Below are 26,818 nucleotides of genomic sequence, written 5' to 3' on the forward strand. Positions count from 1 at the left end.
ATCTTTGGTGGGACATTCTTCTGCCTACTAGGAGGGGAAGTGCTAGTTGCATCTAGCTGGGAAGAACCCAGGGCTGCTGCTAAACACTCTACAGTGCACAGGACACCACCCACAACAGAGAATGATCTCAGTTAACTCAGTGTCAAGAGTGCCCAGGCTGAGAAACCCTGTGGTGGAGAATGGGGTAAGTGGTGATTTTTAAGCTTGGGTGTGTAAGGTGATTCAATATGTGTTTTAGAGAGATCACTCTAGTGTTTGTGGGGAGCATGCATCAATAGAATGAAACAAGCAGGAGGACAGATACTCAAAGGAGATAGGCATGGAGTAACCATGCCAAGCATCCTGCAAATAAATGGGAGTTGGCATAGAAACATAACACTTCTGTATTTCTTACTTTTCTTTTTTTTTCATTTATGTTTATTAGTTGAAGGCTAATTACTTTACAATATTGTAGTGGTTTTTGCCATACATTGACATGAATCAGCCATGGATTTACATGTGTTCCCCATCCCGATCCCCCCTCCCACCTCCCTCCCCATCCCATCCCTCTGGGTCTTCCCAGTGCACCAGCCCTGAGTACTTGTCTCATGCATCCGACCTGGGCTGGCGATCTGTTTCACCCTTGATAGTATACTTGTTTCGATGCTGTTCTCTCAGAACATCCCACCCTCGCCTTCTCTCACAGAGTCCCAAAGTCTGTTCTGTACATTTGTGTCTTTTTTTCTGTTTTGCATATTGGGTTATCGTTACCATCTTTTTAAATTCCGTATGTATGCGTTAATATACTGTATTGGTGTTTATCTTTCTGGCTTACTTCACTCTGTATAATGGGCTCCAGTTTCATCCATATCATTAGAACTGATTCAAATGAATTATTTTTAATGGCTGAGTAATATTCCATTGTGTATATGTACCACAGCTTCCTTATCCATTTGTCTCCATGGGCATCTAGGTTGCTTCCATGTCCTGGCAATTATAAACAGTGCTGTGATGAACATTGGCCACGCATGCCAAGCATCCTGCAAATAAATGGGAGTTGGCATAGAAACATAACACTTCTGTATTTCTTACTTTTCCACTTTACCAAATTGTTTTCTTGCACTATTGAGCTACATTGAATTGTTTGGTCTCAATAAACCAGTGGTTTTCAACCAGAGGGTAGGTTTGCAGCCTGGATGTATTTGGCAGATGTTCAGTCATATCTGACTCTTTGCGACCCCATGGACTGCAGCACACTAGGCTTCCCTGGCCTTCAGTATCTCTCAGAGTTTGCTCAAACTCATGTCCATTGAGTCGATGAGGCCATCCAGCCATCTAATCCTTTGTTGTCCCCTTCTCCTCTTGCCCTTAATCTTTCCCAGCATCTGGGTCTTTTCCAGTGAGTTGGCTCTTCACGTCAGGTGGCCAAAGAATTGGAGTTTCAGCTCCAGCATCAGTCCTTCCAATGAATATTCAGGACTGATTTCCTTTAGGATGGACTGGTTTGATCTCCTTGCTGTCCAGGGGACTCTCAAGACTCTTCTCCAGCACCACAGTTCAAAAGCATCAATTCTTTGGCACTCAGCCTTCTTTATGATATATGACTATATGGCAATGCCTATTGTCATTTTTGTTTGCCAGGGCTGAGGCTGGGAACGTGTGTTAACAGCATGATGGGTAGAGACCTGGGATGCTGCTAATCATTCTACACTACACAGAACAGACTGCCACAACAAATCATTCTTCTGCTCCAGTTTTCCATAGCCCTGAGTTTGAGAAACCCTATATAATGTACTACTTTATACAAGAAACTGAATTCTCAATTTTGCTTTCTGGTACCATTTTCTTTCATGTTTCTGGCATTACTCTGTCATTTCTTCTTCTTTCCTGCTATATGTCAACCAAGGCTTTGAATTGGGAAAAATGCCATTTTAAAAGGTAATGAAGATAGGGAAAAAATATGGGGTATCTAAACATACGTGTAAGAAAGAATTGAATTGTAAATATGTAATGATGGAAACTGGTATTAAAAGTTAAAACATGGGCAGAGAGGAATATTGTGATTAAAAATAGAGGCTCACCCATGTCGAAAGAGGAAGTAATTAGAGTAAGGTAGCTTCAGACAGAAAATTGACAAAGGGCATTTTACAAGGAATTATGTCTGAAATCTGTTGGTCTCTGGATGGGGGGCGTGCGTGAGAAGCCCGACGGCCCCCCTTCACACGCCCCAGCTCACCACAATTGCTCCCACGCCTGCGTGCAACCCCCACAAATGGGGCGGGGACATGGGGCATGTGCCCCGCCAAAAAGTCAGTTCCCCATGGCAGGTGGTGAGGACAACCACGGACGAGGCAGCACCTGGCCCCCACCGAGAGGTGGGGAACAGGCACGCCTCTCTTACCATCTGGACCACCCCCACCCCCTTCCAAGAGAACCACTCACGGGACACACATCCAAGGGACTGCAAGGAGATCCAACCAGTCAATCCTAAGGGAAATCATTCCTGAATATTCATTGGAAGGACTGATGCTGAAGCTGAAGCTCCAGTACTTTGGCCACCTGATGGGAAGAACTGACTCATTGGAAAAGACCCTGGTGCTGGGAAAGATTGAAGGCAGGAGGAGAAGGGGACGACAGAGGATGAGATGGTTGAATGGCATCACCGACTTAATGGACATGAGTTTGTGATGTCTGGGAAGCTCTGGGAGTTTGTGATGGACAGAGAAGCCTGGCGTGCTGCAGTCCGTGGGGTCGCAAAGAGTCAGACCTGACTGAGAGACTGAATTGAACTGAACTGATGTCTGAAATCAGCATAATGCCGTAAGAATTTATAACTTGCGAAAATATTCACTTTTCGTGTGCTTTCTCTTGGATTATTTCTCTGTTAGAATTCATTTCCTTTCTAAGGTAATTTTTAACTTGAATAGAGGATAATATTAAGACAAGTTCTTCTGAGATTGAACTGAACTTTCACCGGGATTTTGGAATTTGACAATTGGCAAGAGCATATTTTAGACTCTGAAAGGACCTTAGGTAGCATCTAGTCGCAGCCTCCTTACTTTCCAGTTAAAGACAGGGATTGAAAGAGTTAAGTTCAAACTCAGACAAGTTGAGGGCAGAACCACCCTGAAATCCTCCTTGACTCTCAATACGAACTGCAAAACTTTTGGAAAAAGTAAGCAACCATGAAAATCTACAACTCTGGCAGTCCTTTTTTTCTAGCCCCATTACTTAAGGAAACAATTTCCTCAAAGTTGCCCAAATCCCATGACTTTCTTAGACCTCATTTGGCTGAACTTCTGGGCAGAAGTGCCAGCACTGATCTGCCCACCCCCACTACTCCTCTACTCCACTACTGCCTCCTCCTCCCCTCCCCACGATGCACAGAAGAGTCCCACTCCCCTCCCCACTGCCTGATTCTCAGTCTGTAATGTCTCTTCCTGCTCTTCTGTTTCTGCACTTGTCATCCACACATCCCCACAGTTCTGTGTTTTTCCTTCAGATCATTCTGCCTTGATGATCTCATTCACTTTTGTGACTTCAGCCATTATCCCTCTCGGGGACACTCATAATTCTGTGTGCTTGAGCATCTAACATCTATTCCAATTTCTTGCAAGACATCTGCTCATGATGCCCATTGGACTCCTCCTGGTCTACATGTCTGAAGTGGAACAAATCAATCCCCTTTTCTCTGAGCACACTTCATTTTCCGTATTCCTTATTCTTGGTTGGTGTCACCATTCTTAGGCCAGTTTAGTTTTACCAGGCCAGAAATGTCTTCAGTTTTCCCCTTCTTTTTTTCCCCTCCTGTCGTCTCCAATAAGTTATCAAATCCTGTTGTGTTTATTTCTCATTTGCTCCATGCTCGAAAGGATTTGAAGAGGAATGTATCCAAGTTCTTACATCTCTCTCCAGCTGTTCCTTCTCATTGCCGCTGCCTAGTTTGGGTCCTCATTTTCTGTGACCTCCTGCTTGGTCACCCTGCCTTCAGTTTTCCCCTCTTCCCATCTGGCTTATGGGCCTTCTATTCCAAAGAAATGATTGTAATCACATTAACTGCCTGAATAAAAACCTTTGCTGGGACTTAGTGTGTACAGAATGAAATCCAAACTGCTTAGCCAGTCATTTCAAAGCCTTTTACACTATAATCTTAGCTGACCTCCTCCCCTTTCCCTAGGAATTTTCATCCAACAAAAGCAAACTAGCCAGTTAGCCAGGTCGTCATTACATTGTTTGTCAAGTGCCGGCTGGGCCCTAAACACTGGAAGTTTGTGGAGTAAACAGGCATGGCCCTACAAGGTGCTTACACCTTTGTGAGAGCAATCATTTCCAATAAATAAATTGCTGCACTTCCTCAGAATGCGATGGCATTATGACAGCAGGACTGTGGTGGACACAATAATGCCCACCCCCAGGATGTCCTAATTCCTAGAACCCACGGATATGTTACCTTATATGGCAAAAGAGACTTTGCAGATGTGATTAAGTTAAGTATCTTGAGATGGGGAGATGATACTGGATTATCTGGGTGAGTCTAATGTAATCACAAGGATCCTTATAAGAAGGAGACAGGAAAGTCAGAGTTAGAGAAGAAGATTATGAGGACAGAATCAGCCAGAGAGAGACAGACAGACAGATGTAGAAAGAGACAGAGACAGACAGACAGACACATACACAGGTTGATTTCAAAGATGCTACACTGCTGGCTTTGAAAATGGAGAGGGAAGCCATGACCCAAAGAATGCGGCAGCCTCTACAAGCTGGGAAAGGCAAGGGAACAGATTGTCCCTAGAGTCTACACAATGACAGCGGCTCTGCCAACATCCTTCTCCTAGCCCGGTGAGACTTCTGATCTCCAGAACTGTAAGAGAATAAATAAGTGTTGTTTTAAGCCGTGGCATTTGTGATAATTTGTTACAGCAGCCATAGGAAGCTGATACAAGTACTAGGGAGGTCTGGGATGTCTCACCTGAAACCAGTAGATAAGCAGGCTTTTGCCAAACAAAAAAGAAGGGAAAAGATAGAATGGTGTGTAATTAAGAAGGTCATAGTATGCTTCAAGAACTTAGAGAAATCCAACTGGAAGCACCTAGAGGAGTAGGAAGATGGAGAAGCATGAGTCTGGCTGGGCCTTGAGCTTCATGATACAGCTCAGGATTTTATGATTTAATGTAAAGGTCTCTGCAGGGATTTTTTTTTCTCCTCATTCTGCTTTTGATTGCCTGGTCCCATATCTGAGAAAACTCCATCATACTTTATGACTTAACCAGATGTCACCTCCAAAGAAATACAAATTCATGATTTATACAAATGTGAGCTCAGCTTTCCATAGCTAGATTGTAATTTTTTTAAGCCTGCATAGGGGACAGAGTTTCATATCAGAATCTGTTCAATGACTGAGGGAATCTGTGTTCTGACAGTGATTCTTCAAATCCTGAGACACACCTTTGAGGCTTGATGTATTAGTCTAAATTTTACTTCATCCTCTTTGGGCCATTGCTTATGATAAAGAGACTGAGATTTTAACTGCAACTATGTTCCAACGTGGCAAAAATGGAAAGGAATATGTGGAAATGGAATTAGGTACTGTGTTAGCTAGTAAAGAATGATGTTTTCATTGGCTATTAGGGAAATACACATCAGAACCACAATGATATACTAATTCATATGGCAATATAGTCATATATATGGCTATAATAAAAAAGATAATATCAGGTGTTGACAAGGATGTGGAGAAATTGAAACTCTAATACACTGCTGGTGAGAATGTAAAATGGTGCAGCAGCTTTGAAAATACTCTGGCAGTTTCTCAAAAAGTTAAACATTGACCGTATTACCCAGAAATTCTACCTTTAGGTATCTACTCAAGAGAACTGAAAATACATGTGTACACAAAGATTGTAAGTGAATGAATGTTCATAGCAGCATTACTCATCATGACCAAAATGGTAGAAACAATCAAATATCTATCAACAGATGAATGGGCAAACAAAACATGGTATATTTATGCAATGCAAGATTATTCAGCAATAAGAAGGCCTAGAGTACTAATACTTGCTACAACATGGATAAACCTTGAAAACATTACACTAAGTGAAAAAAGCTAGTTAAAGGACCATATATTGTGTGATTCTATTCATATGAAATGTCTAGACTAGGCAAATCTCTAGAGATAGAGAATAGGTTAATGGTTGCCAGAAGCTGGCAGTAGGGAGTGATGAGAAGTGACTGCTAATGGATACCTGGTTCCTTTTTGGAGGGATGAAAACATTCTGGACCTTGATAGAGGTGATGTTTGCACAGCCTAGGGAATAGACTACAAACTTCTGAATTGTACATTTTAAAAGGGTAAATTTTATGGTATGCAAACTTCAATATCAATTAAAAAAAGAACACTGTTGATGACTTTTAGAGAAAATATATCACTATTGTTGCTACATCATCTTTTCAGTAAAACATAAACATGAATGAAGAGCGTTATGTAGCAGACCCAAGCATAATGTGTATTAAATGCTGTCCTTGAGGATGCAGCAAGGAGGTGGTAACAGCTCTAACAGATTCAATGGAGGAGTCAACAGCCAACCTGGGATTTTCTGAGACTGGTTACTGTGGAAATTCTGTGTCCTGATTAGTATGCTTTGGAAGCAAGTGCAGAGAAGCTATTAAAAAGATTGTTTTTCAGAATAGGCAGAGACTTTAAAATGTACTTACAATCTTGACAAATTGCCTGGCCATATCACACCAGAGCTATTAAATAGCCACAGATTTGTAGGAGTCGTTAGAGCTAAAAGCAAATTGACAAACTACCCAACAAGTCTTGTGCCGATGGACCCAAGAGGAGAAGGCTGAACTGGAAATGAATTGAGTTGGGTGACCCCATGGATCAAGATAAATAACATGGTTTTCCTTTGGTATACCTAGACACTTGTGGAAACGGGTGAATTATTACTACCCATAGGAGCTGAAGGGCTTCCCAGGTGGCTCAGTGGTAGAAGAAGATACCTGCCAATGCAGAAGATGCAGGAGATGCCAATTTGATCCCTAGGTCAGGAAAATCCTCTAGAGGAGGAAATGGCAACCCACTCCAGTATTCTTGCCTGGATAATCCCATGAACAGAAGAGCCTGGTGGGCTACAGTCCGTGGGGTCGCAAAAAGTTGGACACGACTGAGCAACTGAGCACGCATGCACAGAAGCTGAAGTGTGAATAAGCATCAGATCAGTTCTCAGCTTGCATTGCCAATAATTTCACCTCTTGGGGGTTGAGCAACACTTAGGCAAGCTGAGACCCAAAGGTGGATGGGGAATGGGAAAGATAAACCTTAGGTGACAGTAGCCACATTGCCTCTGGGTTTATTCTAACAAGGCTTCTGCTATAGTTAATAATTTGGTTTATGGAAATCCTGAACCAGACCACCAGATTTTCTGGCTTTTGAGCAAAGTAGCATTGTGCTTATAATGGAACTTCCTATTGATTCCTTGCCCACTTATTTCAGTTGTTTGCTTCAGATTGTTGGTGTTGTTTAGTTGCTGAGTCATGTCCTACTCTTTTTGTGACCCTGTGGATTGTAGCCCTCCAGGATCTTCTGTTCATAAGATTTCCTGGGTAAGAATACTGTGATGGGTTGCCATTTCCTTCTCCGGGGGATCTTCCCAACCCAGGGATTAAACCCGCATCTCCTGCATTGGCAGGCAGATTCTTTATCACTGAGCCACCAGCATAGGTGATGATAATAATAAGTGAAATAACAATTATTAATAGTGTTTGTAGAATGCTCAGCAGTTTATTATTATTATTATTACAACAACTATGTGGGGTGATAGAGTCCACCTTCGTTTTGCAGATAAGGACACTGAGGCTCCAATTAAGAGGCAGCCAGACTTAGTTGGAGAAGAAATGAAGTGACTGGGTTAGAGCTGGACTCTGATCCACACCACCTAGATTCAAATCTCAGCTGTGCTCTGTGACCTTGAACAAATTACAAAGCATCTTTCTGCTTCAGTTTCATCGTCTGTCAAATGGGGTTAATTAAAGTGCCTACCTCAAAGAGTTTTTGTGAGGACCTCATGATCTGATTACTTGGAAAGTGCCCAGCACATAGGAAGTAATAAAAGATGGTTAGTAGAGCAAGGTTACATAAAATGGAAGATGTGTCCAGGTCACACAGTTAGGAAGCAACAAAAATAGGGCTTGAATTAGAGTATTAGTTGAAAATATTTATTCTGCACCTACAGTGTGTTCCAGGAACCTTTTCCACCAAGGCACTCAAAGAGGGCTTAGGTGATCAAATGAATGAATAGACCTGACTGAGTTGGACAACAGCAGAAGGTAACTGAAAATTTATCTTGAAGTTGTTAAGTAAGGTATACTTTTCATGATAGGCATTGGAGGCTGTCACCCCAGGGATTTGGACTAGTGACTTGGAACACAGGAATTTGCCGGACTTGCATTGTGGATTTGGTGTAACACAAGATATGCCAGCAAGCCAGGGGGTAACCTTCATTCCCACACGCTAGTCCCAGTAACTTCATTGCATCAGACACTTTTTGTTTGGAGAATACTTAGCATGTTGGAAACTGGATAGCTCCCAATTCAGTCCTGGTTCTCTAGCTGGCAAATGCCATGTACTTTCTCATTTGAAGCATGATGTTCTCACTTCCTCATGCTACCACTATCATGTGATCTCAAGCTGACTATTGTTTATGGCTAATCTCATCAACATCTTCCCAAGGGTAACAAGGCAGCATCACTAAGTTGAAACAATGCCATCTACACTCAGATGCTTTTTTTGCTCAAAATCTAACCATAACTCCCATTAACATTTCTAGACTGACTTCGGCATTCTGTGAACAAAACAGAATGTTGGGATGGAAGAGTCCTTAAAGGTTTTCTATCCAGTCGAGACATCCCTGTGATGCTTAAATCCTATCTATGAAATCTCCAGTTTATGCCCAGCACTGGCCCTGCCCCAACGGAGACCTTCAGAGTTCTGCCTTTAGATTATCATAGACATGGTTAATTCTTCCTGGAATTGTGTTCAAAACAAGCCTCCCTAGGACTTTTATCATGCTACAAATGAATTCTGCCTCTCCTCTCACACAGATTATCACAAATATTGTATTATTATTGTCAGTAAGGAAGTATAGGTTAGCTTTCATTCTGAGCATCAGCACAAAGTTTGGTCATATTTTCTCTTTGACAGAGAAAAATCATGGATATATCAAACCAGAATTGAAGAATTATTTACATGAAAATTAAACTATTGACCCGAAGGTATCTGGCAAACAACTTAAGGAAATCCAGGATTAGAACTTTCTGTCTCTAGGTTCTTGCTGCTAACCCAGTGAGTCAGATTTCTTCCTTTGATGATTTATAAGACAACTCAAAGACAGGTGCAATTTTCATATTGTATCACAGAGGGTGGCTCTGGGTCTTTCAGCAAGCCCCCAAAGAGGCATGTTGAATCTGGCTTCTAATGGAAATATATTGTCAAAAATGGTGTGGTCAGAACGTGTTTGTCAAAACACCAATAAAATAAACGTGAAAGGTGATATGGAAATAGTAAGCAGACTTGAATGTCATGGAGTGTGATATGAATCCCAGGCTAACTTCAGAAGCTCAGAGTCATGAACTCAGCAGATATATTGTCGCTCTGCTGCAATGACAACATTTTAATCTTATAATTTATGATTAAATTGGAAATAACTTTGCCACTGAGCTGCCCTTTTGAAGATCAGTAAAAAGTGCTATGCAAACGATCAGATATTTAGGTTCTTGTTCAGGGTTCTTTTAACTGAAAAAGGTTATTCAGAGTGACAAGATTTTTTTTAGAAAGTGAAATAGTTTATTTCTCTTTGCAGTATTATTCAGAGTTTCATTTTTCCCCAGGGGAGAGGGATGGGAGCTGGATGCAGAAGAGTCAATATGTCACCATTGTCTAGTTTGTCTTTCCTCATCTAGAAATATCCCTTTTGTAGGAAATGTTTAAATAATGTATTTTACTGATTCCATAAGGTATCGTTTTTAATTTATATAAAGATATGGAAGATCTAACTTATGTAAATGTTCACTGAAATCTAAAATCATTTTAAAAAGTAAAGTTATTTTTTAAAAGTTCAAAGTAAGAACTTTTACTTTCAGAGTTCAGAGTAAGAAAGTTGAATGGTCAAGAAGAAAATTAACTTAGCATACTTACAAAGATTCCTTTTGAGTTATTAATTAAAAGTTTCTATGCAATATTTTGGGCTTCCCTCGTAGCTCAGTCAGTAAAGAATCTGCCTGCAAGGCAGGAGACCCAGGTTCAATCCCTGGGTGGGGAAGATCCCCTGGAGAAGGAAATGGCAACCCACTCCAGTATTCTTGCCTGGAGAATCCCCTGGACAGAGGAGCCTGGTGGGCTACAGTCCATGGGGTTGCAAGAGTCGGACACGACTGAGCAACTAAACCACCACCACCATGCAATATTTTTAGGCTTCCCTGGTAACTCAGCTGGTAAAAATCTGCTGGCAATGCAGGAGACCCCAGTTTGATCCCTGGGTTGGGAAGATCCCCTGGAGGAGGGTATGGAAACCCACTCCAGTATTCTTGCCTGGAGAATCCACATGGACAGAGGAGTCTGGCGGGCTACAGTCCATGGGGTCGCAAGAAGTCGGACATGGCTGAGTGACTAAGCACAGCACAGCACAGCACATGCAAACTTTTTACCAGGCAGAAAAATTAATTTTTTTTTCTTTTATTTGGAATGACTTCTGCAGAGTTTTAGAGTTTTAGTGTAATTTTTCTGATTGTATTCTGTATGTAATTATTCATACAGCTTTAAGTTCATGATAACACCTTGCTTTAGAAATAAAAATGATTGGTTAGATGTTGCCATATATAATTGGAACATGGATAAATCGTTTTCATAAAAATCAAAACTTTTAAAACTTCATGAAAAAAATTGTGGGAAGGGCACAAGTTCTGTGTCTTAGTTTTGAGTTCCACCAAAGAAAGGACCTGGGTGAATGCAGTTTCTTTGGGAGGTGATCCCGGGAAGCAGGAATGATGAAGAAAAAATGAAATGCCATTATAAATTTGTGTCATAAAATTCACATCTGTGGACAAAGAATGACCACGATTCCAGCAGGACCATGCCTCTCAGAATCATCTACCTGTGTTTCTGTTATCTATTTCAGTATAACAGACAATCCCCCAACTTAGTGGCATGACTCTGTGGGTCAGGAATTAAATGATCACAGCTCAGCTGGGCAGTTCTGCTCTACAAGGCATCAGCTGAACTCACTCATTTGGCTGCTTTTAGCTGGTGTCTGGGATGCCTGGAAAGTTCAGAATGTCTACACTTATATGTCTGGTGCACTGGTGATCCTCCATGTGGCCCCTCTCCCCGAGAGGATAGCTAGGGCTTCCTCACTGCATGGTAATCTCATGGTATTTGGTCAGCATGAGTCACAGGGCCCGCCCAGATTCAAGGGCAAGGGAAATAGATTCCACCTGTTGATGGGAGAAGCAAAAATCACTTGTGGCCTTCTTGGATTTGTTTCAAGCTAAAATATGGGGAGATGGAGAATGTCTCCATTGGTTTGGTATCTTTCTTTAAAAAGTCTTTTGGTCTCCGTTTGTGTGAAATATTTTTTTCCAGCCCTTCACTTTTGGTCTGTATGTGTCCCTTGTTTTGAGATGGGTCTCTTGTAGACAGCATATATAGCTGAATTTGTTACAATATTGCTTCTGTTTTACGTTTTGATTTTTTGGCTGCAAGGTAGGAGGGGACTTAGCTCCCTGACCAGGGATCAAACTCACATCCCTCTGCACTGGAATGCAAAGTCTTAACCACTGCACTGCCAGGGAAGTCATTCCATTGGTTTCTATCCTGAATTGGTTGAACCTTGTAACCTCTTGCACACGACCGAGTGTTCACTAGAGATGAATCACTAGGAGCACGAACTTCAGTGTGAGCTTGAACAGAACTAACTTCCCAGCACAGTCCTAGCCAAATTAAAAAATTTTAGCACAGGCTCATGGGGAGCAGCAAGTAGAATGTCAACCACAATCTTATTTAACTGAAGGACAGTATAATCATAGACTTTGGAGGTGTGTAAACCTGGGGTCAAATCCCAGAGCCATTACTTACAAGGTACAAGTTTCAGTTTCTTCACCTTCAAAGGGAGTACAGCTGTATTCTCTTTGCAGGAGGTTGTGAAATCAGTTGGTGAATGCACTTAGGCCCCATGGGCCATGAGGTGTCATACAGCTGTGTCTGTTGTTTATTACTCCATCTGTTTCATTCCTAAATGCTGTTATAGGCAGTGAGCATGGATTTTATAATGCTTTCAGAGGAAAAGAGGCAACAATACTATTTTTGGCTTTTTAAAGTCTTAAGAAAATATGCAGTACCCGAGGCAACTATGTTACAGTGAAGTTTTTCCTCTACATATTAGGTTTTAAGATTTGTGTACAGTAATTAAAATTATATCAAAAAGAGTGCTATTTATTTCCTGTCAACTTTCATATACATATACCCACGAGTAAATGGCAAAATACACCCTTTCTTATGCAGAGTTGGGGCAAAGAAGTTAAGACTATACATCCAACCCTGTGGTAGTTGTTCTTTCTTTCTTTTTTTTATTAATGATTTTATTTTTATTTCTTTTTTTTTTATTTTTTTATTTTTTAATTTTTTTATTAGTTGGAGGCTAATTACTTCACAACATTTCAGTGGGTTTTGTCATACATTGATATGAATCAGCCATAGATTTACACTTATTCCCCATCCCGATCCCCCCTCCCACCTCCCTCTCCCCCCGATTCCTCTGGGTCTTCCCAGTGCACCAGGCCGGAGCACTTGTCTCATGCATCCCACCTGGGCTGGTGATCTGTTTCACCATAGATAGTATACATGCTGTTCTTTTGAAATATCCCACCCTCACATTCTCCCACAGAGTTCAAAAGTCTGTTCTGTATTTCTGTGTCTCTTTTTCTGTTTTGCATATAGGGTTATCGTTACCACCTTTCTAAATTCCATATATATGTGTTAGTATGCTGTAATGTTCTTTATCTTTCTGGCTTACTTCACTCTGTATAATGGGCTCCAGTTTCATCCATCTCATTAGGACTGATTCAAATGAATTCTTTTTAACGGCTGAGTAATATTCCATGGTGTATATGTACCACAGCTTCCTTATCCATTCATCTGCTGATGGGCATCTAGGTTGCTTCCATGTCCTGGCTATTATAAACAGTGCTGCGATGAACATTGGGGTGCACGTGTCTCTTTCAGATCTGGTTTCCTCAGTGTGTATGCCCAGAAGTGGGATTGCTGGGTCATATGGCAGTTCTATTTCCAGTTTTTTAAGAAATCTCCACACTGTTCTCCATAGTGGCTGTACTAGTTTGCATTCCCACCAACAGTGTAAGAGGGTTCCCTTTTCTCCACAGCCTCTCCAGCATTTATTGCTTGTAGACTTTTGGATAGCAGCCATCCTGACTGGCGTGTAATGGTACCTCATTGTGGTTTTGATTTGCATTTCTCTGATAATGAGTGATGTTGAGCATCTTTTCATGTGTTTGTTAGCCATCTGTATGTCTTCTTTGGAGAAATGTCTGTTTAGTTCTTTGGCCCATTTTTTGATTGGGTCATTTATTTTTCTGGAATTGAGCTGCAGGAGTTGCTTGTATATTTTTGAGATTAATCCTTTGTCTGTTTCTTTATTTGCTATTATTTTCTCCCAATCTGAGGGCTGTCTTTTCACCTTACTTATAGTTTCCTTTGTAGTGCAAAAGCTTTTAAGTTTCATTAGGTCCCATTTGTTTAGTTTTGCTTTTATTTCCAATATTCTGGGAGGTGGGTCATAGAGGATCTTGCTGTGATTTATGTCGGAGAGTGTTTTGCCTATGTTCTCCTCTAGGAGTTTTATAGTTTCTGGTCTTACATTTAGATCTTTAATCCATTTTGAGTTTATTTTTGTGTATGGTGTTAGAAAGTGTTCTAGTTTCATTCTTTTACAAGTGGTTGACCAGTTTTCCCAGCACCACTTGTTAAAGAGGTTGTCTTTTTTCCATTGTATATCCTTGCCTCCTTTGTCAAAGATAAGGTGTCCATAGGTTCGTGGATTTATCTCTGGGCTTTCTATTCTGTTCCATTGATCTATATTTCTGTCTTTGTGCCAGTACCATACTGTCTTGATGACTGTGGCTTTGTAGTAGAGTCTGAAGTCAGGCAGGTTGATTCCTCCAGTTCCATTCTTCTTTCTCAAGATTACTTTGGCTATTCGAGGTTTTTTGTATTTCCATACAAATTGTGAAATGATTTGGTCTAGTTCTGTGAAAAATACCGTTGGTAGCTTGATAGGGATTGCGTTGAATCTATAGATTGTTTTGGGTAGAATAGCCATTTTGACAATATTGATTCTTCCAATCCATGAACACGGTATGTTTCTCCATCTGTTTGTGTCCTCTTTGATTTCTTTCATCAGTGTTTTATAGTTTTCTATGTATAGGTCTTTTGTTTCTTTAGGTAGATATACTCCTAAGTATTTTATTCTTTTTGTTGCAATGGTGAATGGTATTGTTTCCTTAATTTCTCTTTCTGTTTTTTCATTGTTAGTCTATAGGAATGCAAGGGATTTCTGTGTGTTAATTTTATATCCTGCAACTTTACTATATTCATTGATTAGCTCTAGTAATTTTCTGGTAGAGTCTTTAGGGTTTTCTATATAGAGGATCATGTCATCTGCAAACAGTGAGAGTTTCACTTCTTCTTTTCCTATCTGGATTCCTTTTACTTCTTTTTCTGCTCTGATTGCTGTGGCCAAAACTTCCAACACTATGTTGAACAGTAGTGGTGAGAGTGGGCACCCTTGTCTTGTTCCTGATTTCAGGGGAAATGCTTTCAATTTTTCACCATTGAGGGTGATGCTTGCTGTGGGTTTGTCATATATAGCTTTTATTATGTTGAGGTATGTTCCTTCTATTCCTGCTTTTTGGAGAGTTTTAATCATAAATGAGTGTTGAATTTTGTCAAAGGCTTTCTCTGCATCTATTGAGATAATCATATGGTTTTTATCTTTCAATTTGTTAATGTGGTGTATTACATTGATTGATTTGCGGATATTGAAGAATCCTTGCATTCCTGGGATTATTTCTTTTTTCAATCAATATATTTTTATTGAAGTACAGTTGATTTGCAATGTGTTAATTTCTGCTGTACAGCAAAGTGATTCAGTTATATATATAATTATGTACATAAGATATATATTATATATTCTTTTTCATACTCTTTTTCATGGTGGTTTATCACAGGATATTGCATATTGTTCTCCATGCTATACAGTAGGACCTTGTTGTTTATCCATTCTGTATATAAAAGCTTACATCTGCTAACCCCAGCCTCCCACTCCATCCCCCCCACCTCCCTCCCCCTGATTGGCAACCACCAGCCTGTCCTTTATGTCTGAGTCTGTTTGATGTGCTAAGTTGCTTCAGTCGCCTATGACTCTTTGGGACCCTACGGACTATAGTCTGCCAGGCTCCTCTGCCCCTAGAATTTCCCAGGCAAGTATTCACAATAGCCAAGACATAGAAACAACCTAAATGTCCATTAACGGATGAATGGATAAAGAAGACATGGTACAAATATATAATGGAAAATTCTCAGCCACAAAAAGAACAAAACAATGCCATTTGCAGCAACATGGGTGCAACTAGAGATTACCATACTAAGCAAGCCAGAAGGAGAAAGACAAATACTGTGTGATATCATATGTGGAATCTAAAATATGACACAAATGAACCCATCTACAAAACAAATTTCCCAGGTCACGCTAGTGGTAAAGAAGCTGCCTGCTAATTGCAGAAGATATAGTTGTTCTTTAGGTAAGAGTTATTATATTGATTTATCTGCTGCTCTTAGGGAATTTCCACATATTCTTTAGTTGGCAGTAACTGCAGCTGTGATACCCCTTAACCCCCAACTGGCTATTAAAGTATCATTGTGCAAAGCTACTTTTTCTTAGAACTTTTCAGTATACTCCATTGAGATCCTTCCAAATGACTGGATGTTAATAAAACACAGAGGAACACAAACAAGTATCTTGGGTTAGAACAGGCTTTCTAAAGCTTAGAGGCATGAGGTGGCAAATGAAGAAATTTAATTTTTGTTATCATTAGTTGATAATCAATATCAGCTACTGGAGTATTATCAATCATTCTTACCATTTAACTCATTCATCAAACTATTCAGCATATCTTAAGTGTTGAACTCTGGCTTTATCAAAATGATAATTGTTAAATAAATGGGAAAAAAACCCAAAATGATAATTGTTACAACTAATATTTTTGAATTCTTGCCTTGAGCTCGTTATCCTACTACATGCTTTGAAAAGGAATGGATCAGGCATCCAGCCAATAAACTAAGTGAGTGACTTGACTCCGTTTCCCAGAGTGCATCAGGCCTACACAACTCACTGACGGAGTGGCAGTGACTACACTTCTGAGGCACACCTAGGGACACATGGCTGCCACAATGCAGTGGCAGTGGGAAGGTGACCACAGTGGTAGCCACTCTAGGCCAAGGCCCAGAGTGCTCCCAGGAAGTGGCTTACACAGACATCAAAGTGATTGGTAGTGGCTCATTTGGGGTCGTGTACCAGGCATGGCTGACAGACACCAGGGAACTCGTGGCCATCAAGAAGTTTCTCCAGGACAAGAGGTTCAAGAACTGAGAGCTGCAGATTATGTGTAAGCTAGATCACTGCAATATTGCAAGGCTGAGATGCTTTTTCTATTTCAAAAGGGAGAAGAAAGATGTTGTTCAGTTGCTAAGTCATGTCCGACTCTTTGTGACCCCATGGACTACATGGAAGCATGCCAGGCTTCCCTGGCCTTCACTATCTCCTGGAGTTTGCTCAAACTCATGTCCATTGATTTAGTGATGCCATCCAATGATCTCATCCTCTGTCACGCCCTTCTCCTGCCCTCAGTCTTTCCCAGCTTCAAGATCTTTTCCGGTGAGTTGGCTCTCCACCACAGGTGACCAAAGTATTGGAGCTTCAGCATCAGTCCTTCCAATGAATATTCAGAGTTGATTTCCTTTAGGATTGACTAGTTTGACCTCCTTACTGCCCAAGGGACTCTTCTCCACCAGCACAGTTTGAAAGCATCAGTTCTTGGTCACTCAGCCTTCTTTATGGTCCAACTCTCACATCTGTACATGACTATTGGGAAAACCATTGTTGTTCAGTCGCTCAGTCATGTCTGACTCTTTGTGACCTCATGGACTACAGCACACCAGGCTTCCCTGCCCTTCACCATCTCTCGGAGTTTGTTCAAACTCATGTCCATTGAATCGGTGATGCCATCCATAGCTTTGACCGTACAGACCTTTGTTGGCAAAGTGGTCTCTGCTTTTTAATATGTTATCTAGCTTTGTCATAGCTTTTCTTCCAAGGAACAAGCATCTTTTAATTTCTTGGCTACAGTCACCATCCTCAGTGATTTTGGAGCCCAAGAAAATTAAGTCTGTCACTGTTTACCCATGTTTTCCATGAAGAAAGATTGAGTTTTACCTAAATCTGGTGCTGGAATATGTGTCTGAGACAGTGTACCAGATGGTCTGCCATTTTACCAAGGCCAAGTTGACCATTGCTATCATCTATGTCAAGGTATAAACTTCCTTGGTGGCTCAGATGGTAAAGCGTCTGCCTACAATGTGGGAGACCTGGGTTCAATCCCTGGGTTGGGAAGATCCCCTGGAGAAGGAAAGGGCATCCCACTCCAGTATTCTTGCCTGGAAAATCCCATGGATGGAGGAGCCTGGTGGGCTACAGTTCATGGGGTCAAAAAGAGTCGGACAAGACTGAGCAACTTCTCTCTCTCTTTATGTCAAGGTATACATGTACCAGCTCTTCCAGAGCTTGGCCTACATCCACGCTCAGGGTGTATGCCACCCATACATCAAGCCCCAGAACATGCTGGTGGATCCTGTCACCCCTGTCCTCCAGCTCTGTGATTTTGGCACTGCAAAGCAGTTGGTCTGAGGGGAGCCCAGTGTCTCACACATCTGTTCTCAATACTACCGGGCCCCAGAGCTGATCTTCAGAACCACTGAAAGTGAAAGTCACTCAATTGTGTCCAACTCTTTGCAACTCCCATGGACTATACAGTCCATGGAATTCTCCAGGTCAGAATACTGGAGTGGATAGCCTTTCCCTTCTCCAGGGGATCTTCCCAACCCAGGGATGGAACCCAGGTCTCCTGCATTGCAGGCAGATTCTTTACCAGCTGAGCCACAGGGAAGCTCATTCATCGCTGTGTGTGTGGTCAGCTGGCTGTGTACTGCCTGAGCTCCTCCTAGGCTAGCCCATCTTCCCTGGGGACAGTGGGGTGGACCAGCTGGTAGAGAGCATCAAGGTGCTGGGAACACCAACCTGGGAAGCGATTTGAGAGATGAATCCCAGCTACACAGAGTTCCAGTTTCCCCAGATTAAAGCTTACCCCTGGACAAAGATATTCAAATCGAATGGCCCCTGGGGCCATTGTACCCCACTCTAGCCTGCTCACACTGGAAGCCTGTGCCCAAAGCTTCTTTGATGATCTGTGAGGTCCTGGAACCCAGCTCCCCAGCAACTGCCCACTTCTTTCTTCAATTTCAGTCCTGTCCAACTCACTGTCCAACCATCTCTCAACACTGTTCTCATCTCTTCTCACTTGAGGACCCCAGCAGGCACTTCTTTCCTCACCCCATCCTCACAAACTTGAGGTGAACCTCAGACCGGCCTGGACTTGGCAGTTGACTGATGCCACAGCTCTTCTCACTAACTCTTCCTGAGGGCGCCACCAACTACCCCTTCCATCTGGGAACCCCAAGGGGGCTGGGAATGGGGGCCATAGCCCACTAAGCTCCTGCCCTGACTGGGCACCTAGACTAGAGGGCAGAGGTAATGAGTTCCTCTCCCCACCGCCGGGAGGGAATAGAAGGAAGGAGAGAGGATGGGGGGTGGGCATGGGGACTTTCTACCCCTCAGCCCACTCCCTTCACCCAGGTCTCCACTTCCTTCAACCTCCCTCCCATCCTGTGTCCCTTGTGAATAGAACCAGAGCAGTCCCTCTCCTCTTCCCTTCCTTGGCCCCTGGGTGTGAATAGATTGTTATTTTTTTTTCTTAAAACGTCGATTCACACCATCCAACCTGGACCCTCCCCTTCCTACGGCTGGATTCCCCCTCTTGTCCTCTGCCCCTAAGGCCTCCTCCCTCCTCTCCCCACTCTGGAGGGCAGAGGCAGTGGGGGAGCTTCTCATGTCTTAGTTTTCACAGTAAGACTTGCCTGTGTGCAGACCTCCATTTGAGAAATTTTGGCATTAAAAAAAAAGCGATGGATCACTAAATCCTCAAAGTAATCCTAGGAAGTTTGAAGCCAAAAAATGGCAAAGGGAGGATTTAAATCCGGCTCTGAGAATTCTACCCGGAAAAGAAAATAACATGTGGTCCTTGTTCCCAATGTTCTCAATCTAGAGGGACATGTAATAACAATAATAATGGCTAACAATTATTGAGTGCTTACTTGAGTCAAACTCTGAATTACTCTATTTGCATGACTTCATTGAGTTCTCATATCAATTGCATGAGATGTTTTTATTAGCCCAATTATCTAGACAAGGAAGTTTAGACACAGAATTAAGTAATTTTCTCTAAGTTACACAGCTGGTAGGAGATTGGGTCAGGATTTGAATCCAGATAGCCTGTTTTTAGATCTCTGACTTATAACCAGCACTTCATATAGGCTATATTCAGAACTTTATCACATGAGATAAAACAGAGGTTTCTAGATGATGCTCTAAGAATGGATAAGAGGGAAAGTCAAAGTCTGCCTGAGGAAGCCAAAGGAGATGATATTTGAGGTCATTCCTCAAATAAGGAATAAGGAGATAATATTTGAGGTCAGTCTTCAAATAAGGAATGTGTCTGGCAACAGAGATGGGGAGGAAGGCAAGTAGAAGAAACAGAATGAGCAGAGGTATGAAAGAATTAGTAAGCAGGGCAGCATCCAGAAACTAAAAATCGTGTGATACAGTTGGAAGGTAGGTCATGAATTCTTAAATTGTTTTGCATATGAGTTAATTTCTTACCCAAGCATCCTTGAAGATTGAAAAAAAAAAAAAACAAAAACCAGGACAAACAATAAATACACACTATCTTTTTAACTTTTAATTTTGAAAAAAAAAATTTTTTTTGACGTGACCCCCGCCTCGTGTCTTACGGGATCTTAGTTACCCTACTAGGGATCAAATTTGGACCCTGGCAGTGAAAGCATTGAGTCCTAACCACTGGACCAGCAAGGAATTCCTGAAATAATTTAAGATTTACAGGAGAGTAGCACAGATAGTTGGAGAAGGCAATGGCACCCCACTCCAGTACTCTTGCCTGGAGAATCCCACGGATGGAGGAGCCTGGTAGGCTGCAGTCCATGGGGTCGCTAAGAGTAGGACACGACTGAGCGACTTCACTTTCACTTTTCACTTTCATGCATTGGAGAAGGAAATGGCAACCCACTCCAGTGTTCTTGCCTGGAGAATCCTAGGGACGGGGGAGCCTGGTGGGCTGCCGTCTATGGGGTCGCACAGAGTCGGACACAACTGAAGTGACTTAGCAGCAGCAGCAGCACAGATAGTTCAGAGGGCTCCCATATACCTTTACCCAGCTTCCCCTAACATTAATTTCTTATATAACCATGGTGCATTTATGAAAACTAAGAAATACACCTTGTTGACATGCTTGTTACCAAAGTAATCTTGGAAATGCTAACTGAGGTACTTTTAAGAGAAATACAGAACAGACTTTTGGACTCTGTGGGAGAAGGTGAGGGTGGGATGTTTGGAGAGAACAGCATCGAAACATGTATATTATCTATGGTGAAACAGATCACCAGCCCAGGTTGGATGCATGAGACAAGTGCTCGGGGCTGGTGCACTGGGATGACCCAGAGGGATCGGGTGGAGAGGGAGGTGGGAGGGGGGATCGGGATGCGGAATACATGTAAATCCATGACTGATTCATGTCAATGTATGGCAAAAACCACTACAATATTGTAAAGTAATTAGCCTCCAACTAATAAACATAAATGGAAAAAAAAAAAGAAATACAGAACTTACTTGGATTTCACTATTTTCTTTTGTTAACTAAAATTATTTTACATTTGTTTGGTTAAAGAAATGCAGTTAAAATATTAATGAGGTCATTTTTATTTTAATTAATTTTTAATTGGAGTATAGTTTATTTACAATGTTGTGTTAGTTTCTGCTATATAGCAAAGTGAATCAGTTATACATATATATCCACTCATTTTTAGATTCTTTTCCCATTAGATCATTACAGAGCACTGGATAGAGTCCCCTGTGCTATACAGTACATTCCTACTGGTCATCTTTTATACTCACATGTAGTAGTATGTACCTGTCAATCTAATGGGTTCATATTTTTCACCAGTAAAAGTGGCAAAGGTAAAAGTGATCAGTTCTCAGTTTTGCCAGTTAGCAACTTGGCAAAAAAAAACAACAACAACAAAAAAACAACTTATAAATAGGTATCAAATTTCATAGAGTAATTTGGCAATACCTGCTAAAATATTATCAGTGTGTGTACTTATTACAAAAAACTTTTTTTTGCTTAAATTTTTTTTACTTATTAGTGTGTTAGTCGCTGAATTGTGTCTGACTCTTTTCAACTCCATGGACTATAACCCGCCAGGCTTCTCTGTCTGTGAAATTCTCCAGGCAAGAATACTGGAGTGGGTAGCCATTCCCTTCTCCAGGGGATCTCTTTCCAGCCCAGGGATTGCACCTGGGTCTCCTGCATTGTTGGCAGATCCTTTACTCTCTGAGCCACCATCAGAGTGTAGTTAATTTACAACGTTGTATTGGTTTCGGGTGTACAGCACAGTGATTCCGTTATACATATGTATGTATATATGTGTATATACTTTCTTTTTCAGATTCATTCTTTCAGATTCTGCAGTAGGTTAATACAGAATATTGAGTAGAGTTCCTTGTGATATACAGCAGGCCCTTGTTGGTTATCTCTTTTATATATATTAGTAGTAGTGTGGATTTCACTGTTTTTCACGTTAATGTTCTTTTTCAGTTCCAGATCCCATTAAGTTAGCACGACTTACTTTCTTCCAAGCACTCTTGCATGATCTTTCCACATTAAAAAAGTGCCACCCAGGTATTTTGTAGAATGTTCCTCAGTTTTGCTTTGTCTGATGTTTTCTGATGATTCAAGTGGGGTGATGGGAAGAATACATGCAACATCATTTGAACACCAAGGGTCACTGTTCATCTACATTAGTAAAATATAATATGTCTGTTAAGAGTGATACTTTTGAACTGATCAGCCACATCCTCCCGTCCTGCCTGTATGGTAGCATGGTCATATGGTTGTTGAGCAGATGAAATACTGAGGGTATAGACTTTGGCTAAGGGGCTAAAGAAAGCCACATCCTAACAGTGACAGCACTAGCAACCAACGTACATGATTGGCCCTTCAGCCATATGCTTTCTCTCTAATCTGGATTTTCCCACCCTTCTCCATCACATCAGAGACTCTCTCATAGGGTACTGCTTTGTCTGCCTTTATTGCCTCCCTGGGCCATCAACAAGCATTTCTTTGGGTGCGGCATTTGTTGGCGTGTGAGACTGGGAGAAATCCAAGATCAAAATGCTCTTTGTCATTCCCCTATCAGAGGGGGTTGGAAGAGCTGAACTTTGAATAAATATTCATTTACATCAGCAGCATTCCTCTGTACTTGTCCAGTGCTTACTTTTCTCTTGTTAACAGTGCTAGAATAAACACATAATTCTACTAAAATATTAGCAGTGTGTGCTGTTTTCTTTCACTTGCCAAGATTGTTTTATAATAAATACCATTAGAAAAAAATACCATTGGCCAACGTCCTCAGCAATTACATTAATATCTCCAAAGAGCAAAGTATGAATTTGCGAGGTGCTTTGCAGAGAAATATGGAATACACCTGGTTTATACTGCATTCCTTGAATATACTGATCTTGTTAAAATCTTCAGCTTGATTTTAACTTAAAATATTTCTCTTGGTTAACAAAAGTTGATGCCATTATTTTCTGTGATACTGACTAATTAAGTATCTTTTACAAGGTAAATCTAACATAAGGTTTCTTTAAAACTGAGCAATACTAAAACAGATGTTTGTAATGTGCTTTCCTGGTAGAAATTTGTAGATTAAATTGGATATTCATGTTTGTCAAATAAGATTTCACTCAAATGGAAGAAATGGGTTTTCTCATGATTTTGTCCACTTGTTAATATTGTGTCTTAGTTTCAGCTCTCACTTCTGTCCTTTAGAGATGCAAATTATTATTTCCTTACTTAGTTGAATCCTACTCCCATATTTCCTTTTGCCTATAGGATAGTTCTCCTTATAGGTTCCATCTCACTTCAAACTCTAAATGTTCAAATAATTAGTGATCTTTTCTCCCCGAAAAGGAATAGTAACTAAATGAATAAACATATCACAACCAGCTTTTTCTCTAAACTTTCCTATTTTATTCCATGATAACCATTTTTGTAGCCTTAGAACCTTGAAAATATTTTTGACTGTTCCTTCTCTTTTATATTCTGTATTCATATGTCCCCATATAAGGGAAGACTTATCCTTCTTTCTACACAGTGGTCAAATTTATCTTTTTCTCTCTGTCCATCCTGGCACTGACCCTCATCTCTCATGCTAGTCCTTCTAACTAGCTTCCTGAATGAAATTTTTCTCATTTCAATCCATATTTTCTTCTTCTTTAAGCACTAATATCATCATTTGATTCCCTGTTATATAGTCCCTGTTACAAGTAAGACAAAATATAAAAAAAAATTTTTAAAGATAAAATACATGTCATATAGATTCTTCCTATAGTTGTCACCCATTATCAATTGTTTGTACCTTTTGGTTGCTGAGGAGTAAATTTCATGGTATAGATATACCATAGTTTATCTATTAACCTGGGAAATAGTATTTGGCTGGTTTCCAGTTTGGGGTGATTATGACTAGAACTACTATAAACATCTGTGTAAAGATTTCTGTGTGAACACGAGTTTTCATTTCTCCAGGATAAATTCCACGATGGGGATTGCTGAATCATATGGTGAATATGTGTTTAACTTTCTGAGAAACTGTCAGACTATCTCCCAGGATGGTTGTACCATTTTGTGTTCCTACCAGCAGTGTGTGAGAGTTCTAGATTTTCTGCATCCTTGTCAGCATTTGGTGGTGTTGGTGGATTCCATTTTTATCCATTCTAATATGGGTACATGTGGTATCTCACCATGGTTTTGATTTGCATTTCTCTAAGAATGAACAATGTTTAACATCTTTTCATGTGCATATTGGCCCTTCTTATATCCACTTCAGTGAAGTATCTGTTCAAGTCCTTTGCCTATTTTTAATATTTTTATAAGGTAAAATGCTCCCTATGTTTCTCTAGGTAAGAGCATAATGAAAGCATCCATTTTCTTGCACCAGTGGAAGCAGAAACTTGTAGCTTTGGGAGGCAGCAGTGTCAGAAAGGTTGTTTCTGGTGAGAGTGGCATCTGTCTGGTGATAGTGTGGTTGCTGCAAGGTTGAGATTTTGGAAGGAACATAAACTATAGCATCTGGAGTTGGAGGAGGATCAAATGCAGTTTAATTATTAGGTCAGCTCTATGCTATCCTGAAAACCTTTTGGAAATTGTTCTGGAAAACTTGGTTCTCAGCCTCTCCATAATCCTCAGGTGCCCAATATCTTTTCAACTCCATTTCTGATGAGCTGGAGTCAGCTTCTCAGAACTTAGACAAGAATTATATACTGCACCAGTTATCTATGGTTAGAATAAACTGTTTAACAAACAACCACAAAACTTGGCTTTGTGTACCATGGAACATTTATTTTTGTCCCTTCTTCTGTAGGTTGATGGAGTACTTCTGTTAATGTGGGCAGAACTTGGTTGATATCTGCTGTGCTGCTTATGTATATGTGGTTATGTAGCATATTGGCAAAAGAGACTTCATCTTGGGTCCACATTGTCTCTCATTCTCCAGCAGACTCTCACGGCAGAGACAGGGTTGTAAGACAGGGAGAAGATGCTCCAAAGTCTCTTGAGGCATAGCCTGCAAACTGTATACCATCAATTGTCTACTATTGTTCGAGCCACAAGGCCAACCCAAATTCAAAGAATAGGGGCATAGACTCTGCCTATTAATGGAAATTTCTGCCACATTGCAAGGCCCAATTCAGTAATCAGTGCACTCTATATATTAAGTTACTTGGAATTTTGAAGTGAGTGTGTATAAAAAGATAATTCAGAAGGAAATACATCAAAATATTAAATTATCTCTCCAGATGAATTGAAATCTCGTTTTTGCATTTTTTTATTTTCACTCATCTCAAGCATGTATTACTTGTATAAGTTAAGCAATAATTATAAAAAAATTTTATAGAAGTATAGTTGATTTATAATGCATTAGTTTCAGGTATACAGCAAAGTGATTCAATTATACATATACGTGTGTATATATATATCTTCTTTTTCAGTTTCTTTTCTAGTATAGGTTTTTATAAGATATTGAATATAGTTCCCTGTGTTATACAGTATGTTCTTGTTTTTTTAAAATCTATTTAAAGTGAAGTGAAAGTGAAAGTCACTCAGTCATGTCCCACTCTTTACGATCCCATGGACTATATAGTCCATTCAATTCTCCAGGCCAGAATACTATAGTAGTAAAGGTCCATATAGTCGAAGCTATGGTTTTTCCAGTAGTTATGTATGGATGTGAGAGTTGGACCATAAAGAAGGCTGAGTGCTGAAGAATTGATGCTTTCAAAATGTGGTGCTGGAGAAGACTCTTGGAGTCCCTTGGACTGCAAGGAGATCAAACCAGTCCGTCCTAAAGGAAATCAACCCCGAATATTCATTAAAAGGACTGATGCTGAAACTGAAGCATCAGTACTTTCTTTGGCCACCTGATGTGAAGAGCTGACTCATTGGAAAATACTCTGGTGTTGGGAAAGATTGATGGCAGAAGGAAAAGAGAGTGACAGAGGATAAGATGATTGGATAGCATCACTGACTCAATGGACATGAGTTTGAGCAAACTCCGGGAGATGGTGAAGGACAGGGAAGCCTGGTGTGCTGCAGTCCATGGGGTTGCAAAGAGTTGGACATGACTTAGCGACTGAAGAGCAACAGCAACCTGTTGTAAAAGTGTGTTGGGCTTCCCAGATGGCCCTAGTGGTAAAGAACCCACTTGCCAATGTGGGAGAAATAAGAGATAAGTTCCTGGGTCGGAAAGATCCCCTGGAGGAGGGTGTGGCAACCCACTCCAGTATTCTTGCCTGGAGAATCCCCATGGACAGAAGAGCCTGGTGGGCTACAGTCCATAGGGTTGCAGACAGTCAAGCATAACTGAAGCAACTTAGCATGCAGAGGAGCATAAAAAACAGCGTGGTTACTTCTCTCTCTGACGAAGGTGCTAACATTTCTTCCCAGATAGCACGAACTGTAAATTGTAGTCCTCTGGGGGGTAAACCTTCATCAAGAGGCTTTTTAGTTCCTCTTCACTCTCTGCCATAAGGGTGGTGTCATCTGCATATCTGAGATTATTGATATTTCTCCCAGCAATCTTGGTCCCAGCTTGTGCTTCTGCCAGCCCAGCGTTTCTCACGATGTACTCTGCATATAAGTTAAATAAGCAGGGTGACAATATACAGCCTTGACGTACTCCTTTTCCTATTTGGAACCAGTCTGTTGTTCCATGTCCAGTTCTAACTGTTGCTTCCTGACCTGCATG

The 26,818-nt window shown here is 40.9% G+C and overlaps 1 protein-coding gene and 1 pseudogene across 2 annotated transcripts in view; both read left to right on the forward strand.

The window, feature by feature from the left end:
* Nucleotides 1–26,818, forward strand: part of ARHGAP6 (Rho GTPase activating protein 6) — a 488,293-nt gene that overhangs the window by 5,755 nt on the left and 455,720 nt on the right. The window lies entirely within an intron of this gene.
* LOC122434624 lies at nucleotides 2,795–18,766 on the forward strand (annotated as a pseudogene).

The sequence above is a fragment of the Cervus canadensis genome, chromosome X (assembly GCF_019320065.1).
Source record: "Cervus canadensis isolate Bull #8, Minnesota chromosome X, ASM1932006v1, whole genome shotgun sequence".
Taxonomy (NCBI): Eukaryota; Metazoa; Chordata; class Mammalia; order Artiodactyla; family Cervidae; genus Cervus; species Cervus canadensis.